An 8119-nucleotide genomic window follows, 5' to 3' on the forward strand; every position below is an offset into this window, starting at 1 on the left:
CAAACTTTTATCGACCCTCTTTTTTTCTTTTGCGCCACACGTCTATCGATCGATATATATCGTTATTGAATTATCGCCCCGCCCTACTGCCTAGGCCGTATGTAGCCCCACAGCTAGTTTGTGATTTTCCCCTTTTGTGTTGTGGAGGGGAATAATATAGCTTAGTCCATACTTCAGTATTGAGTATAAATCAAAAATCTCTGTTTCACACCTGCAACAAGCTCACTGCGACATACTGCTGAGGGAGTATAACCAGCCCTTTACTGTCAGGTTGCAGTTTGGCAAGCGACAGCGTCAAACGAAACTGCAAATTAAATAATTACAGATGAGTGAGATGTTTGTTGTCAGAAAAGGAATAAAATCATGTGTTTTGTACTGAAGGGCTAAAAGTTCTCTGTTGTAGTGGTAGATTTCTGGCAATCATCATCTGCGGGTGGGTACTTTTGTTTTCAGACCACAAATAAACTTGCCAAACTGAATTTCATAGCAACATCAGCAATAACGCTGACTACAATTATGAGATTACTTTTGAAGCTTATCCAAATGCATTACTACCCAAACACAAGTTTAGCTAGAGGATGGGACAGGGGAGTTAGTTACATGAATGAGCTGCTGCTAATGGCGAAATGGTGAATAGCAGCTTGTAAACATTAGCAACATGCAAGGTTCCTGGCAAGGGAAAAAAAGCTACATTGCAGACCCATTCCAAAAAAGTGCAGAAGCATGTGCATTAATCACTCTTCCACAAGCACTTTTCCAATTTCTTTCCAATTTTTATTTAAAAAGGGTGATAATATGGGTGTAGAGATTTAAGTCTTTGAATGCCATGGTTGGGACACAGGTTTAAATCCCAGTTGAGGCAGGAAGGTTGCCCGGTACTAAGTCTGACAAGCAGGTTATGAGTTTCTGTTGCAACCCCTTCATGATGTAGTAGCCAAACGGCATAATTCCATCCCTTTTATTTTGTTCCATTCCCCTTTTGCTTAAAGAGATGTGTCCATTTACATTTAAATTTATTCATGAAAATGTATGCTTTAGACAAGACATAAAATAAAAAGGATTTATTCAAAAATATTACCTGGTGGCCAAGGGTTACCTCCAATGCCGATCCTAGCGAAAACTGTCTTGATAATCTGTAAGAATATCAAACAGTTTTATTAGTGGAAATTTAAAGCATGATAAGACTTGAAACAACTTTTCTACTTTGAAAGTCAGATATTCTTCTTTTTTGACCAAAATCTCCATGCAACAATGTTACTGTGGGAATTTGGAGAATTCTACAAAATTGAAAATATAATGGTTATAGTCAGTTTGCCCATCTAGAATATTTGTTGTGTGCTAAAAAGTAGTATGCATACTGAATGCCTTTTCTCTCGACCCACTTTCTCTCCCTTCTGCAAACCTTCTTCAGACTACAGATCACCTGTGCATTCCACTTGAAGGGTTGTGCACAGCTAGTTGAAATGCCTCAAGTAGGAGAGTTGGACAGGAGGCAGAGTTTAAAAAAAGCCACACTGCAGACCAAATCCAAATCCTTTACAGTAACTTTGACAGCCCTAATTGCAAGGAAACGATAGAGGGGGGAATCACATGATAGACTTGAAAGCTCCATCTTTTTCTTGAGCACATATCATTGCTTTGTATTGTGTATGTTATATATATATATATATATATATATATATATATATATATATATGGGTTCAAAAGACAAGTCGTCTGACTTGCTCATGGGAGGTCCGGGTTCGGACCTGCTGGAGAGGAGAAAAATAACATCAGCTGCCAGTGTGGGTCCTTACTGGACCTTTTGCGTTACTGCCTATTGGCGGATGGATTGCTCAAGAGGCAAGTCACCCGGCTTGCACACGGTAGGCCCAGGTTCGTGAGGAGATGTCCATGTGGGTCCTTAGACAAGATCCTTCACGCTAATGCCTACCTTATACAATGATGAGAGACAATATAATGAATGACATGCCAGCTCAGACATTGCCCGGCCAAACAAGGTCAGTCTTGGGGAACCAAAGCACCTTGATGTCCAATGGGCTTCTGGAACAACATGAAGGAAAATGGACGAGATGTGACAGGGATCTATTGCAATGTTACTACCTAAGTAAGCCCAAACAGAGAGGCCATATGCAAAGGATGTGGGAGAAATGGAGACTTTGATACAATCAGTCTACAATCACAGCTGTACAACTAGTAACTCAATGTTCTAACATCTGTAAATGACAACTACTTTCACAACTTGAAATTAACAACATACAAAAGCACTATTCTAGCAAGGAGGAACTAGAAACCCAGGTCAGAGGTGTTTAAACCAGTGGCAAGATACTTGCACAAGTCTCCATTAGGGCTGGGCAATATGGCAGAACTAAAATATCATGATTTTTTTTATTATATTATTGTGAGCTCCATTTTATCACGATTTTTTTTAGATATGACCAACATAACTTCAATTACATGCAAAAAAGAGAAAAATTAAATAAATGAACAAGTTCATTAAAATTAGAGAATCAAAGCAGTGCTAACAAACTTATTTTTTTCATTTCTATATTGTAAACACACCAAATAGTATAAAAATGCAATAACTCCTGAAAAACACAATTACAAAATAGTTACATTTTTCAAGAAACTACAGTCAAAATAAATAAAAATTCTAACTGTATCTTAGTGCAGTTTTATTACTTTAAAATCTTGACTGGTCTAATAAAGGAAAAGAAAAAAGAAAGCACACAGAAATTAACTCGAGTTTAAAAAAAATATTACATTAAACAATAGATTTGTATAATTTCTAAAGTCTTTAGAAACAAAAACTATTATGGAACTGTATGTATGGTTAAGCTCAAATACGGCTCTGACGTGCGGCTGGACCAGAGGTCGCTTCTGGTGGCAAAGAACTGCACATTTTTAATATTTTGTGAAACTTTCTCTCTGCATTCAGCGTACATGCGTGGAATAGCACTATTTGAAAAATACTTGCCGCTGGGCAACTTGTAACGTGGATCAAAAACGTTTAACATTTTACTAAATCCCACTCCTACGGTTCGTAGAGGACATAAATCTTTCACCAAGTCAAACGTCATCGCTTCTGTCACACTGTTCCACCGTTTACTGCCTTTATCGTAGGGAGTAAGTTTTGTAAACAAATCTGTTAACGTTTGCTGCTTGGGAGAAGGACCGGTCACTGCTGCTGAAGCTGCAGTCGGCTTTTCAGCTTTAGCCACCTGGCTCTCGTTATACTGTTTAGGACACCTTCGTTTCAGATGATTAAACAGGTTGTTGTGTTGCCGTCACTTGCCTTGACACTTTCCTTGCAGATTTTGCATGTAATGTTTTTTTGTTCTTTTTCGTCAGAAGTGAAGCCAAACCAGTTCCATATGATGGATGAAGCATTTCTTTTCGGAACAAAATCCTCGCCTGCGCGAGAAACTCACTGATCCATAGAACCTGGATCTTCAGCAAATAAATCGGGATGCAATTCAGACTAGAGAAATGTGGTCAGATTGTAACTAAGAGGGAAGGTGGTCTACACAGAGGGGTCTTCCCAGTTCCTCCCAGAAGGAACAATAGCAGACATTGAAGACAGCTACAAGTACCTTGGAATCCCACAAGCAAATGGCAACCTCGAACTGGTAACAGGGAAACCGCCTATGGCCAAATACCTCCAACGAGTAAGGCACGTCCTAAGCTCAATGGCAAGAATTCTCGGGCAAAAAATAGCTACGCTCTACCAGTAGTCAGAAACCCTGCAGGAATAATAAACTGGCCAAAGGAGGAGGTACAGGCCACAGATGTTAAGACACAAAAGCTCCTAACCATGCACAGAGGGTACCACCCCAAATCCAGTACCCTGAGACTGTATGCCGAACCGTAAGGAAGAAGGCCGAGGACTAATGAGCGTAAGAGCCAATATCCAGGATGAAACATCCAACATCCATAAATACATCATGGACAAGGCTTCAACAGATGACATCCTGATTGAGTGCATCAGAAAATGGGGAACAAGATGAGGTGCAAGAGACTCCGTCATAGGAGGATAAGCCCCTACACAGGATGTACCACCAGAACATAACTGTGGCAGATATAAGGAAATTCTGCCAATGGCTAGACAAAGACAGACTGAAGGACAGCAGAGAGGCACCTATGATGGCTGAACAGGAGCAGGCCCCAAGTACCAGAGCAAGAGGCCCAGATCTACCACACCAGACAAGACCCCCGGTGCAGACTGTGCAAAGAGGCCCGTTAGACAACCCAGCACATAACTGCACGGAGAATATAAACTGTCAGGAAGCCGTCCTGCTGTGTAGCTTTTTCCTCTAGTTCAGAAAGCCTAGAACTGCACTACACTCAGAATCAAGTAAATAAAACAATTCAATTTTTTTATGGAACATAAAAACCTGCAGCACCAGACACTGGATGTATTTAAATATGTTTTATTTTTTTTTTAAAAGAATGGTCCATGTGAAAATGCTCTTTGAACTCTTCCAAAAGAATTATTATTATTATTATTATTATATCTTCAAGGAATAACATTTTATTGAGAAGTTTAGACTATTTCGATCCATACAGAAGTCTGATTAGCCAGTCCTTTAAAGTCGACGATATTGTCCCAAAATTTAGAAATTTTCTATATAAAAATAAATCTATGGGTTTTTTTTTTTCATTATCTTATGCAGTCAAGTTGGTTATACGTCAACTTGTACACCCAAATTTGGCCAATCATATCAACGGTCATCTGTCAATCACATTTTTTTACGGTCATAGCATCTTGATTCATATGTCGCAGCTAATATTCGCAACAGTTGAAATAAAAATAATGTATTCTTTATTACTTTACCATTGAGCTACGTCTCTGTGTTCACGTGGATGGACGTCTGTGTCTTCGGCAGGCGTATAGCTAACAAAACTGGCAGCCATGCGAGGCAAGGGCTCAAATATATACGGCTGTAAGCCTTCTGCACCAAACGAAGCCTCTGCCACCCTGGCGTCCCCTTCCACAACATCTTCGTCCCCGCCTTCCACCTCTAGATAAAAAAATATATGATGGGAGACTCATCCACGACCTCCAACACAAAACTCTCCTCCTCTTGCATGTTTCCACTGTCCATAGCGTTCCTTGACAGTGTTGTTAAGTGCTACTTGGTCCCAATGTAACTTCCCATTGGGAACCTACTAGCAGTAAGCTGCTAACAGGTTAGCAAGATGCTTCCGACAAACTGGCCACAGCCAAACGGGCTCACGAACCTTCCGCCAAAACAATCCTGCCCTCTTGATAATCCACAGACCAGTAGTCTGTCAATCACAGTTGGCAGTAATTGACAGACTATTTGCAGGATGAGGTAAACTGAAACTATGCTACTTTGATTTCCCAGATATAAATTCCAGTGGCTCTATTATTTCCAATAGGAGCTTTAGGACATGCATCGGCCACCATTTTCTTTTTTGCCGTTTTCCGGCAGTCTAGTAAAAGTAGCTTCAGTGCAATAGACCAAAGGCATTAAAGTGGCCGTAGGAGATCTTGGAAAAACTGTACCCGCAAGCTATATTTTTGAACATACAACCATGCCTCTCCCTTCAGACCACCCCTCGAAACCATGCCTTCAAAACACATGAATGCGCATGCTGTCTGTCGAGGTGTTCAGATGTTCAGACCGAGAACGAAACAAGCTGAGACCGAGTGCTAATGAAACGAGCCAACAACAAAATAATGATACATTCACACCTAAAGCAGCAGTTTACCTGTGACTTCTATGAAACAGGTTATTATAGGGTGACAAGATGTGCTCTTTTTCCCCAGACATGTCCTACATTTCATTCCTAAAAAAAAAAATGTCCGGGGGGAATTTCAAAATCGTACGCGATTCTGGTCGAATACAGTACAGCAGAACCGAGCCCTCAGGTCCGGGGCTGGATTCAGGACTGGTCCGGGAACACGGGCGGACAGGTTGAGGAAGCCAGCTTGGGATGGAGCGACTGAACCCGACCCGGGGACGGTAGCCGCGGCCCCGTGACGAGGGGAAGCATACTGTCACCGGGCCGGGTTTGGTCGCTCTGTCCCCAGCTGGCTCCGGACCAGCCCTGGAGCTGATGGCCCAGTTCGAATGCATGGTCTGGTCAAGTCAACGCCAAAAAGAAAAAAAACCCTTACCCAAAAAAAAAAAAAAAAAAAAAAAGGGGGTCTCTTTTTTAGGAACCCAAATACAGAAACCCTAGTTTATTATGCCTAAAATAACTTAAAATTCCAAAATGTGCTTGCAAAATATGTTCACTTTTATTATCATGGTGCCTGCATTTTGGATTTTGCCAAGCATGGCTTGACACATTCATGCATGTGTCAGAGTACGTGCACAGGGGGGGATGGACAAGCAGATGACCATGATTGACGTGTCAGGAACAAATGGTGTACAATGGACCGTCTTTTGTGATTGGTAGGGGTTACTCATTGATTTCACACTGTAGCACAGCCATTTATTTTAGTTTCACTTCCAGGCCTTCTGTTTCACTGCTTGCTATGCAACTGTGGGGAGATATTCAAGCCACATGGTGAAAAATGTCTCAAAAAAGATATCCTACTGCACCTTTAAATCTCATCTTTGTAGCTGCAGTTACAGACCACCAGCCTTAGCAACCACTCAGTACATCTGTAAAAGACAGCATTTCTTTCCCCCTCCCCCATCTGATGAAAGCTAGGGGCTTTGGAATGAGAACCCCAAGCCATGCAAAGAAAAACTGTGCAGAGAAAGTTATCCATCCAGAACTGATATGACTGATCACTAGGATGCTGGTTTTACTTACAAACTAGATAAAAGTGATGCTAGTGAAAATTTGTCTTACAGCATAGCCAGATGAATGTGTACTTTTCTGTACAACCTTCTCTACAGTCTTTGTAGTTCTTGGGTTAGGTTTAAGCAATTAACCAAAAAGACTAGCTACACTCAAATATTCCCCAAATAATAAAGGAGTTGTGAGAAAGCTCCAGTAGCCAATAGCCCGCCTCTAGGTAAGTGTTTTTAAGCTTGGTTATCAAGGCACACTGCCCTGCATGTTTTAGACGTTTCCCAGCTTTCACACACCTGCTATCAATTGAAAGCAAATTAACAGGCTTTGCTGAACTTCAATCATCTGAATGATGATTGAAGGTGTGTTGAAGGTGAGAAACATCCATAGCATGCAAGGGAGTGTGCCTTGAGGACCAGGGTTGGCAAAGACTGCATTTTCTGGCTGCGTGTGGTATGCTCCGACAGGAAGTCAGGGGGAAGTTCAGATATGGATAAACAGCAACAGAACAAAGCAGATAATTAGAAGTTGAAATGTACCATTTGTTTTCACCCTGATGGTAAATTCCAGGCATCTGTTTAGGGAATTGTCAAAATAAGATGGTGGATACCTTCATCTGGTGCAGTTTTCTTTTTTTCCCCAAAACGATTTACTTCCGTAAACACGGAGCACACTAGCAAGTGACATCATTGCGCCCTCTACTGTGCATGCAGTTCTCACCAATGATCACATACAAGTCACATATATTTGAAAATGTGAATAACCACAAAAAATAATCAGATTCCACAAAAAAAATAGAGAATTGAGCATTTATGCCAGCAGTGTGAACGTAGCTTTAGTTTAGAGGAAAGGTTTCACATGTGCAACTGCATTTCTGATAATCTGCAGGTTGAAAGGCAAAGGATCTTGTGCACACCCTTGGGGAGCAGTGGGCTCCCAACGCAACTGTCGCCCGGTGCAGGAGTTTGCCCTGCAATTGGAGGGTTGTCAGTTCCATCCCTGGCTCTGGCTTTCAATGTTATGTCTTTGGGCAAGACACTTCACCTACATTACCTACTGATGTGATCAGAGGGCCCGAGGGTAACCGTGTATGGGAGCCTTGCTTCTGTCAGTGAGCCCCATGGCAGCTGTGGCTAGGGCTGGGTACCGAACTTCGGTTCTTTAATGGTACCGACCGAAATGTTTCGGTTCTACAGAGTATCGAAACATGCCTCGTCTTTCGGTACCAAGTTTCGGTGATTGGCTGTAACACTTAACGTGATTGCGTCATCCAGGAAAAATACACAGGTGGTCACGCCTAGGTTCATGCCAGGGTTCATGTGTATCTGTTGTGAACTGGTTGCGA

At 41.7% G+C, this 8119-nt stretch overlaps 1 protein-coding gene across 1 annotated transcript in view; it reads right to left on the minus strand.

The window, feature by feature from the left end:
- The window catches only part of LOC107091648, a 31446-nt gene that overhangs the window by 13880 nt on the left and 9447 nt on the right, over window positions 1–8119 (minus strand). Inside the window, exon 2 of the mRNA XM_015385697.1 lies at window positions 1079–1133. The gene's annotated coding sequence lies outside the window, so the exon portion shown is untranslated. The remainder of the gene's footprint in view (window positions 1–1078; window positions 1134–8119) is intronic.

Source organism: Cyprinodon variegatus, unplaced genomic scaffold (genome assembly GCF_000732505.1).
Source record: "Cyprinodon variegatus isolate N-32 unplaced genomic scaffold, C_variegatus-1.0 Scaffold346, whole genome shotgun sequence".
NCBI lineage: Eukaryota > Metazoa > Chordata > Actinopteri > Cyprinodontiformes > Cyprinodontidae > Cyprinodon > Cyprinodon variegatus.